This window comes from Rutidosis leptorrhynchoides, chromosome 1 (genome assembly GCF_046630445.1).
Source record: "Rutidosis leptorrhynchoides isolate AG116_Rl617_1_P2 chromosome 1, CSIRO_AGI_Rlap_v1, whole genome shotgun sequence".
Classification (NCBI taxonomy): Eukaryota; Viridiplantae; Streptophyta; class Magnoliopsida; order Asterales; family Asteraceae; genus Rutidosis; species Rutidosis leptorrhynchoides.
The window spans coordinates 403403284-403414749 of record NC_092333.1 but is presented as its reverse complement, the minus strand read 5'-3'; positions in this window follow the sequence as shown (position 1 = coordinate 403414749).

Sequence of the window (11466 nt, the reverse complement as noted above, 5' to 3'; positions counted from 1 at the left end):
TATCTATAAAATGAGCAAATGCACAGCGGAAGATTTCTTTCGTACCTGAGAATAAACATGCTTTCAAGTGTCAACCAAAAGGTTGATGAGTTCATTAGTTTATCATAAATAATCATTTCATAATTTTTAATAGTTCACAAGATTTCATATTTCCATTTCTCATAAACATACGTCCCATGCATAGAGACAAAATATCATTCATATGGATTGAACACCTGGTAACCGACATTCACAATATGTATATAAGAATATCCCCATCATTCCGGGATCCTCCTTCGGACATGATATAATTTTCGAAGTACTAAAGCATCCGGTACTTTGGATGGGGCTTGTTGGGCCCGATAGATCTATCTTTAGAGTTCGCGTCAATTAGGGTGTATGTTCCCTAATTCTTAGATTACCAGACTTAATAAAAAGGGGCATATTCGATTTAATAATCCAACCATAGAATGTAGTTTCGATTACTCGTGTCTATTTCGTAAAACATTTATAAAAGCAGCGCATGTATTCTCAGTCCCAAAAATATATATTGCAAAAGCATTTAAAAAGGGATTAATGAAACTTACACATATAAATATTATAAAACAGTTAATATAGCATTTGCATGTATTCTCAGCCCAAAAATGTAATGAGTAAAAAAGGAGCAAATGAAACTCACGCATATAAATATTGTAAAACAGTTAATAAAGCATTTGGATGTATTCTCATCCCAAAAATGTAAAGAGTAAAAAGGGAGCAAATGAAACTCACCTAATGTATTTTGTAGTAAAAATACATATGACTATATTGTACAATGCAGGGTTGTCCTCGGATTCACGAACCTATATCATTTGTATATTCATTAATACATATAATAGTAATCGAACAATTTCATTTATTATAACTTTATATATTATTTATTTTATTTGTATATACATTTAAAAACGATTATTACTTATATAATTATATATATATTTGTGTTGTATATATATTTAAAATGATTGATATCTATATATATGTAATCATATTAATATATATATATATATATATATATATATATATATATATATATATATATATATATATATATATATATATATATATATATATACAGTTAGTATAATATCTAAAATTTATTGATTTGTTGTATATAAGTATTTATGTAAATAGTGTTAGCCTGTGTTATATATAGGTATATAAACTATTAATACAATTCTAATATATTTGTTTGGTCAAAATATTTATTCGTAACAAAAATGATAGTTTTAAAAATATTGATTTACTAATAATAATAACTTTCTTGATAGTGATAATACTAATAATAATAACGATATTGTAAAGGAAAAAAAATATATAAATATAAATGACACTTATGTTAATAATATTAATACTATTACTAATAATTACAAAAATGCTTTTAATACTAATATTAGTGAAAATATCAATATCTTGTATTATTTTTATAATAACAATAATATTAATCCTAATCATAATCATAGTATTAATAGTAGTGCTAAAATGGTAAGCTAATAATGATAATAACATTAATAATACTTATAGTAATAATAATGTTTAGTATGATACTAATATTAATAAATATAATACTTATAATAACACTAATAATAATAATATTCAATTTTTATAACTAATATCGCAATAATGTTAATAATGATAATTAATACTTGTAATTGTAATAATAATAACAATATCACTAGTAACCAAATTAATACTAATAATTAATATTACCAATAAATAATAATTAATAATAATAATAATTAGAAAGTAAAATAGAAGTATATACCCTTTAAAAGTCGTCATAAAAAGATTTGCCCTGAACGAGCCTCGAACCCGCGACCTCCCGAATACACACTAACACTCTAATCCATTGGGCTGTTGCCCCATTTCCTGAAATATTACAGAACCTAAATGTATATAACCCATTTATTTGTCTCATCCTCTTCATCTTCTACAATTGAATTTTTAAGAACCGAACCACAATCCATTAACTCTTAAAAATAAATACAAACTCGTTTTATATATTTAATATCCAACACATAACTATCTACTTGTGATTAATTGACTTGAAAAAAAATATTAATAATTCAATAATACTGCTGCTGCTCGTCGTATAATAAAAAAAAATTGGATTTCGAGTTTTACTGCACTATAGCAAAAATATATAATACAAAACAGTTTGTAATTTGTTTATAGAAACTATAGAAATCATCAATTCAACTTGAATCGAAACGTATAACACGAATTTGATTAAAGAACAAAATTTGACTTTTAAAACCCAAAAGCTTTGACTTCGAAATTCTTACTCAATTTAAGGAATTAAGAGTTGAGAATTTACAGAGAGATTAAATGGATGATTCCTAGGACAATTGTATTTTTGATTTTTGAAAATCCATTCGAATTCGAGCAAAAGCATATCACAGGTCACGAGCAGGGAACTATAGGACTTTCCTGATAGTTTATTCAATTAATTGAAATTATTTGATGATGTGTGATTGGTAAGGTTATTGGAATATATCGTATGGTTTAATGACAAACTCCAAATGCTTGATTTCGTATATATATAAAAAATGAGAGAATCTGTCAAGTCTTCAGACAGACATGAATAAACAAAAAATATATATATAAGTTGAGAGTGATAGGAACGGATTTTTGTTAATATCTTGGGAATATTATATTCTTGGGTGGACAAGTGAATCAAAGAAATGGACTAAAAACATACAGATAAAACAACAATTGATTGGAACAGAATTATTATCCTTTAACGTTTTATTTATAATTTATGTTAATAATTAGTAATATAAATGTATTAATAATAATAATATTATTAGTATTTTCGAAATAGATAAAAATACTCATAATCATAATAATAGAAATAATAATAATATTACTAGTCAAAAAATAATCTTAATAATAATAATGATAATAATATCAATAATACTAACAATACCTGTATATATCGAGTCTTACATCTTCATACATGTATATTTTATATTAACAATACCAATATTAATAGTACAAATATTAATATTATCTTTTATAATTAAAGTATTGTTAATGGTATTAGTATAACAACTATATTCAAATTTGAATTTGAATTTACTTTGTAATACTATATAATAACATATATTGATTATACATTTTATATATATTGTTTTGTATTTACTATTACTTATTAATGATAATAATAATAAATTGTATTATTTTCTAATAATGATAATATTAGCATTAATATAACAATACACATGTATTAGATTTTTATATCTATATAAAATAATAATACTCATAATCATGATATTATTATTATTATTATTAATATCTATTTTAATGATAAAAAAATTACAATAATTATATTTTTAACTTGTATTATATATTATCTATTACATAATATTATATATAATATGACAACCTTTATTAAATATTTATTGTTTATGAATTAGCTATATATTATAATATACATATAATAATAATTATTCATAGAAATCGTATATATGTATATATAGATTCATTTTAAATTTACACAATGGTTCGTGAATCGTCGGGAATAGTCACAAGTTAAATGATTCCAGATAATAGTTCAAAAATTTTGAGACTCGGTCTAACAGACTTTGCTTATCGTATCGAAATCAATTAAGATTCAAGTTTAAATTTGATCGGAAATTCCCGGGTCATCACAGTTTAATACTTCGTAAACTTACGCACTTACCAAGTATACTTTTAGGGGGTGTTATTTACGTCAAGTTAGTTACCAAGTGCCCACGGTTATACATATACTTTTCATACTGTTTTGAAACACTGAAATCTCGTGGCCTACCTTACATTACTGTTATACTTAAACTATAGCTCACCAACCTTTGTGTTGACGTTTTTAAGCATGTTTTTCTCATGTGCTTAAGGTTTGATTGCTTCCACTGTAGTTGCCATGCTTTGTAGACTCCCGCTGCGCTTATTAGAGATGTCTTCGCATGAAACGTTTATTTTGCATTCAAACTATGTTACTTTTGAAACAATGAATTTGTAATGATCATTGGGTCACGTACTTTTATTATCTCCTTCTATTCGTCGAGGCACATTATCGTATGTTAAACATTTAGCGTTGGTTATGATGTCACCTTTTCTTATGAATGCAAACTTATTTTAAAACAGCATATAGTGTTTGACGTTGTAATGATCCTGTTGTTGATGATCTGTATACGTTGGTTTAGTACGGGGCGTCACATTTCGTATCAGAGCATTGGTTGTAGGGATTTAGGTTGCATTAGTGAGTCTAGACCAGACCGAGTATGATTCACTAATAGGACTAATCTACAACTTGCTAGTTTACTTGTTTCTGCGAAACTTGCTGCATGCTGCTGCTTACTTTTACTGCTATATGTCGTATATTGCTACTTGTTTTCACTACTGCATGCTGCCATCTGCTTTTGATTGCATGATACTTGTCGTTATTGCCATGCTACTTACTGCTATAGATTATCTAGACTGTCGTAGTTACTTTGCCTAATACGTGCTTGCTTTATGACTTACTAACATGGAAAATGTTATTTTTCCTTGTTCGGATGTCGGATATCCCGCCCGTTATCATTTTGGAGAGCAACTCAGACTCATCCGCCACCTCGCCTGCCATTGTTGCTGATTCACAGATCCTGTCCTCCTTACCCTCTAGCGACTCTGGTGCTTCGTCCTCTGGAGCCAGTAGCCATGCACCCGACCCAGTGATCATCTCAGACGGACACGAGGATCCACCGGAGATTCCAACTCCACTCATCCCAGGACCCTCGGAGCCATAGCTCCATTCCAGTGGTGATGTGATTCCTAGGGAATATGGGGACGTTCTGTTCCGTAATGAGCATAATCATTGGGCTAGACGCCTTCCTGATGGACGTGTTGTGCAGATTCCACCCAACAGATACCGACTGATGACTACTGGCCGAGCACATCCACCTTCCGATGATTCCGATGACTCATCATCCGACGATTCCTGCGACGAGGATTCCGACGATGATTCCGACGAGGACCCTGAGGAGGCACCCGTGCAGCCACCCTCTACCCCGCTGAAGAAGCGGTATCGTTTTGATGGAACTGTTATTCCGGGGGTTAATGAAGGTAGGCCGTTCGTTAACACACGTGGACTGAAGGTTAGAGTTACCGCCCGTAAGCGGCTTGTGTTGTATCCTGCTGATCCATTCATACGTAAGGCTCCCCGTTACGCAGCATCTACTTCTAGTGCCGGACCGTCTGCACCAGCAGCTCCACCAGCAGCACCTACACCATCAGCACCGCCTGCTCCACCAGCCTCTCCCTCTGTCGAGGAACTGACGAGGGAGGTGGATATCCTCCGTGCTCGGGTAACTGAGCTCGAGGACCAGATGTCCCACATACTGGACATCCTTTACCCACCATCACCATAGGGCTTTTGTATTAGATTTCTTTATGTAATTCCGTTTGTAGTTTCATGTTTCACTCATGTATTGTACGAATCTTATGCAAATGTATGCAACTTTTTTATTAATGAATGGAACTTTGGGTTGTTTAACTTTTGTACGGTGTTCTATTTACGTTACTTAATTAGCATGTGTTGTGTTGATTCCATGTTGGTTACCATATACTGTACTATTATTTGAATACTGGATTTTGACTTGAGTCAAAATTTTTGTTTAGAAGATCAATGGCCAACGGAAGATCAACGCCCACAGCAGCACAGATCGAAGAAATGATCACTGAACGATTAGCCGCAGCTTTAGCGGAAATGAACCCCCAAGCCCCACCAGTTAACCAGCCCATTTGTAATGGGTGTACTTATAAGGAATTCCAAAGCTGCAAGCCCCACAACTTTAGTGGTACTGAGGGGCCAGTTGGTCTCACTAGGTGGTTTGAGAAATTAGAATATGTGTTCCGTGTGAGTAACTACTCAGAGATGAACAAAACAAAGTATGCCTCATGTACGTTGTTGGACGGCGCACTAACCTGGTGGAACACACTTGCTCAGGCCAAGGGTATTGACGAGGCATATGCCACTCCGTGGGAAGAATTTAAAGGGGCCATGATTGAGGAGTATTGCCCCAGGACAGAGATACAGAAAATTGAGGCCGAGTTTTGGCAGTTGAGGGTTGTGGGAAACGATCTTGATGGTTACAACCGTAGGTATCTGGAATTAGCTCTGATGTGTCCCACGATGGTTACCCCGGAGTTTAAGCGAATGAAAAGGTACTTGTGGGGACTTCCTAAGACCATTAAGGGAAATGTCACCTCTTCAAAACTAGCTGACATCCCAGAAGCTATGCACATAGCGTACACCTTAATGAACCAAATTATCAGCGATGAACTGGAAAAGGCAAAATTCGAATCGGGGGTTAGCAGTGAGAAGCGTAAGTGGGACAACAACAAGGAAGAGTCTATGATCAAAACCCGGCTAAGCGACATGAAGGTTTTAAGGGAAACAACCCCAACCTGAACACTAGCTAGAACTCTAACTACAAGGGTAATCAGCCACAGTGCAAGAGATGATACAAGCATCACACCGGGTACTGCAACGTGGTCTACGAAAAATGTAAAAGAACTGGGCATATTGGCAAAGACTGTAAGATCACCACCCTGAATGTGAAGACAAACCCTACTGGACCGATAAAATGCTATGAATGCGGACAGATGGGCCACTTCAGAAATGAGTGTCCCAACAAGCGAAAGGACGGCAGACCATCGCGTGGCAGAGCTTTCAACGTAAACACAAGGGATGCCCGTGAGAACCCCGACTTGGTCACAGGTATATTCACTTTCAACAATCTATTAGCTTCTGTCCTATTTGATACTGGTGCTGATAGAAGTTATGTATGTAGACACTTTTGCTCTAAGATAAATTGGTCGTAAGTTCCTTTAAAGGGGAGTATGCTTGTAGAGGTAGCCAGTGGAAAACTTGAGAAAGTTGACCAAGTTAGCCGAGGAGCTATTATCAATATAGCTGGTGTGGATTTCGATATTGACTTGATACCCATTAAGTTGCGAAGCTTTGATGTTGTTGTCGGTATGGACTGGTTGACCAAGATAAGGGCTGACATTATCTGTGGAGATAAAGCTCTTCGTATACCACACAAAAACGGTGAGCCACTGATTATTTACGGAAAACAGATGGAAGCTCGAAGCTGAACCTCATTAGTTGAATGAAAGTGCAAAAGATTATGAAGAAAGGACGTCTTGCTGTTTTGGCACATGTGAAAACGTTAGAAACTGAGGTGAAGAGTGTGGATGACGTACGAATTGTGAACGAATTTTCCGATGTCTTTCCGGAAGAATTTCCTGGATTACCGCCACTGAGAGCAGTGGAGTTTCAGATCGATTTAGTGCCAGGAGCTGCACCTGTAGCTCACGTACCTTATCGACTCGCACCTTCCGAAATGCAAGAGTTGCAGATCCAATTACAAGAACTGTTAGACCGTGAATTTATCCAATCAAGTTTCTCGCCTTGGGGCGCACCTGTTTTATTTGTGAAGAAGAAGGACGGATCATTCTGCATGTGTATCAACTACCGTGAACTCAACAAATTGACAATCAAGAATCGGTATCCTCTTCCCCGAATTGGCGATCTTTTTGATCAACTACAAGGATCGAGCGATTACTCTAAGATCGATTTGCGATCCAGTTATCACTAGTTGAGGATGAAAGAGAGCGATGTGATGAAGACTGCATTCAGAACTCGTTATGGTCATTATGAGTTTCTCGTGATGCCATTCGGTTTAACCAATGCACCTGTCGTGTTCTTGGACCTCATGAATCATGTATGCAAGCCATACCTGGATAAGTTCATTATCGTCTTCATAGATGATATCCTCATCTACTCCAAAAGTGAAGAAGAACATGAACAACATCTTCGTCTAGTGTTGGAACTCTTGAGACAAGACCAACTTTATGCAAAATTCTCCAAGTGTGAGTTTTGGTTGAAGGAAGTCCAATTTCTAGGTCACGTTGTGAGTGATCAAGGTATCAAAATTGATCCCGCAAAGATTGAAGCTATCAGCAAGTGGGAAACCCCCACTACTCCGACTCATATCCGCCAATTTTTAGGCCTCGCCGGTTACTACCGAAGATTTATTGAAGGTTTTTCTCTGATTGCGCGTCCTTTGACCGCGCTGACTCACAAAGGGAAGAAGTTCATTTGGGAACCCGAACAGGAATCAGCATTTCAAACCGTGAAAAAGAAGTTAACCACTGCACCTATCTTATCACTTCCTGAAGACAGTGATGATTTTGTCATTTATTGCGATGCTTCGAAAAGTGGTTTTGGTTGTGTACTGATGCAACGAACAAAGGTTATCGCTTACACCTCCCGACAACTGAAGATTCACGAGTGAAATTACACAACGCACGATCTCGAGCTTGGAGCCGTTGTCTTTGCATTAAAGCTGTGGAGACACTATCTTTATGGAATAAAGAGCATTATTTTCACCGATCATAAAAGCCACCAACACATCTTTGATCAGAAACAAGTGAATATGAGACAGCATCGATGGATCGAGACACTGAACGACTATGATTGTGAACTTCGTTATCATCCTGGCAAGGCCAATGTTGTAGCTGACGCTTTGAGCCGAAAGGAGAGGATGGCACCTCTTCGTGTTCGGGCACTGAACATCACCATTCATTCGAACCTCAACAGCCAGATTCGAGCAGCCCAAGATGAGGCTCTCAAGGAGGAGAATATATCTCACGAACACTTGAACATTCTCGTTTCTCGATTTGAAGTTAAGGAAACTGGACTCCTATGCTATGCTGGAAAAATTTAGGTACCCAGTTATGGAGATCTACGGAGCCTTATATTAGATGAAGCCCACAAGTCGAGATATTCGATTCATCCAGGGGCCGGTAAAATGTACCACGATCTTAAGGAACAGTACTGGTGGCCTAATCTTAAGAAGGACGTTGTAACTTATGTTGGGAAGTGTTTGACTTGCTTAAAAGTTAAGGCCGAACATCAGAAACCTTCTGGGTTACTTCATCAACCGGAAATCCCACAATAGAAGTGGGAAAGGATAACAATGGATTTCATTACGAAGTTACCAAAGACGGTGAGCGGATACGATACCATCTGGGTTATCGTTGATCATCTTACCAAATATGCACACTTCTTAGCCATGAAGGAAATGGATACGATGGAGAGACTCGCTCAACTATACATAAAATAGGTTGTATCTCGTCATGGTGTGCCCTTATCGATCATCTCATATCGCGATCTCCGTTTTGCTTCCAGATTTTGGCGTTCTTTGCAAGAAGCCTTGGGGACCCGTCTCGACATGAGTACTGTGTATCACCCACAGACCGACGGACAAGGTGAACGCACTATTCAAACTTTGGAAGACTTGTTGCGTGCATGTGTCATTGATTTCGGAAAGTCTTGGGAAAGGCATTTACCGCTAGCCAAGTTCTCTTACAACAACAGTTATCATTGTTGGGCCGCACCTTTTGAAGCTTTGTATGGCCGCAAATGCCGATCTCCTATTTGTTGGGCCGAAGTAGGCGAAACGCAAATCACCGGACCCGAGATAGTCCATGAAATAACTGAGAAGATTGTCCAAATTCAAGCGAGACTCAATACGGCCCGTGATCGTCAAAAGAGTTATGCAGACCTTAAACGTAAAGACTTCGAATTCAACTTGGGTGACCGTGTAATGGTGAAGGTCGCACCTTGGAAAGGTGTCATCCGTTTTGGAAAACGTGGGAAGTTAAACCCGCGATACATTGGTCCTTTTGAAATCTTGGAGCGTGTTGGACCCGTTGCTTACCGTTTGGATCTTCCAACTCAATTGAGCTCAGTTCATCCTACCTTTCATGTATCGAATTTGAAGAAGTGTCTTGCTGAACCGGAGCATGTCATACCATTGGAGGAACTTACAATTGACGACAAACTTCACTTTGTGGAAGAGCCTGTCGAAATTATGGACCGTGAGGTCAAAACTTTGAAACACAACAAGATTTCGATCGTCCGAGTACGATGGAATGCCAAACGAGGACCTGAGTTTACCTGAGTTTACCTGAGTTTACCTGAGTTTACATGTATACTTACACCACTTTCCCATACCATTTAACTTTATTACTACTTCTAGCTCACACCATCTCCCCATGTTTGAAAGTTTTCTTTTGACCTTTCCCTCTTTGGCCATGAAAACTGTGAGCTTCCATGGGGAGGGAGGAGTTCATTTTTCAATTTTGTTTTGCTACTTATTCACTAGTTTTCATTTCATTTCACACACAAACAAAATACTTACACTTTTCTCTCATCTTTTCTCTCTAACTTGTAAGTAATAAGCTTTACTTTCCTTTCTTTTTCCTTCATAAAACCGCCACCATCATCATCAAATTACTTGTTCTTTGTTTGTTTTTTACTTGATTATTGTTTGTTGTTGTTAAAGATCAAACTTTCTAGTTTACATCTCCATGAATCTTGCTTTCTTCAGTCTTTTGTTTAATGAAGAACCAAGAACAAGAACCTAAACTTGTTAGTTTATGGTTCTACATTTAAATGTTTTCAAGATTTAAAGTTCATAAGTTTCATAATCATACTTGTGTTCATGTTTTGTAGACTTAAATCCTAAGATCCAAACTTTGATTTGAATCTTCCTAAGTATGAAACAAACATGAACATAATACTTGTACTTTAGTTTAATTCTTTCTTTTGTAAGTACTTTAAAGTTGTGATGTTGTTAATTTGGTCAAGTATTACTAGTTAATCTTGATCTCATATTTCTTGAAACTAAAAGTTAACTTTGTAAGTTCAAGAACATGGAAGTATAACTTTCTAGTTATAACTTCAAATACTTATGTTAGATCTAAGTTTCTATAGCTTATGGTCTTCTAAATTTGCTGTAAACAAGAGTTTATAAGCTTATATATACATTTTACAAGTTGAAAATCTAAGTTTCATAACTTATGGTTTCATTAAAGTGTAGATCCAAGTTTTGTAACTTAGGATCTAACTTAAGAACACTAGATCTAGACTTTCTAGTCTAGGATATTTAAGATCTAACTAAGATCTAAGTTCTACAACTTAATATCTTGATTATTTAGTTTACTTTCAAGTTTGTAGCTTAATATTACTATTAGAACTCATGTATGTGTCATATCTAAGATCGTGATGTAACTTTGGTTCATCAAACTACTTACAACCCTTAATTGAGTTGTGTTACATATCTTAGACTTACACTAGTTTTATGATGGTCAAAACTTGGTAAAGATGATGCAAAACCATCAACGAGTTGTACACTTGAAGCTATACGCATCAAGGATGAGAACCGTGATGAGCATCAAGCACCAAGAACCCACTGGAACACATTTCTTACTGTTTTCTGGGTCTGATCAGACCACCTGGGCTACTAGAAAGATGATTTTCAGTTATTTCAGTTTGATTAGATGATTTTCCGTTTATACCTCGTCTTAATCCGAGTTACGGTTTAGGATCTATGGCCTCCCGAAAGTCACTACACCCTA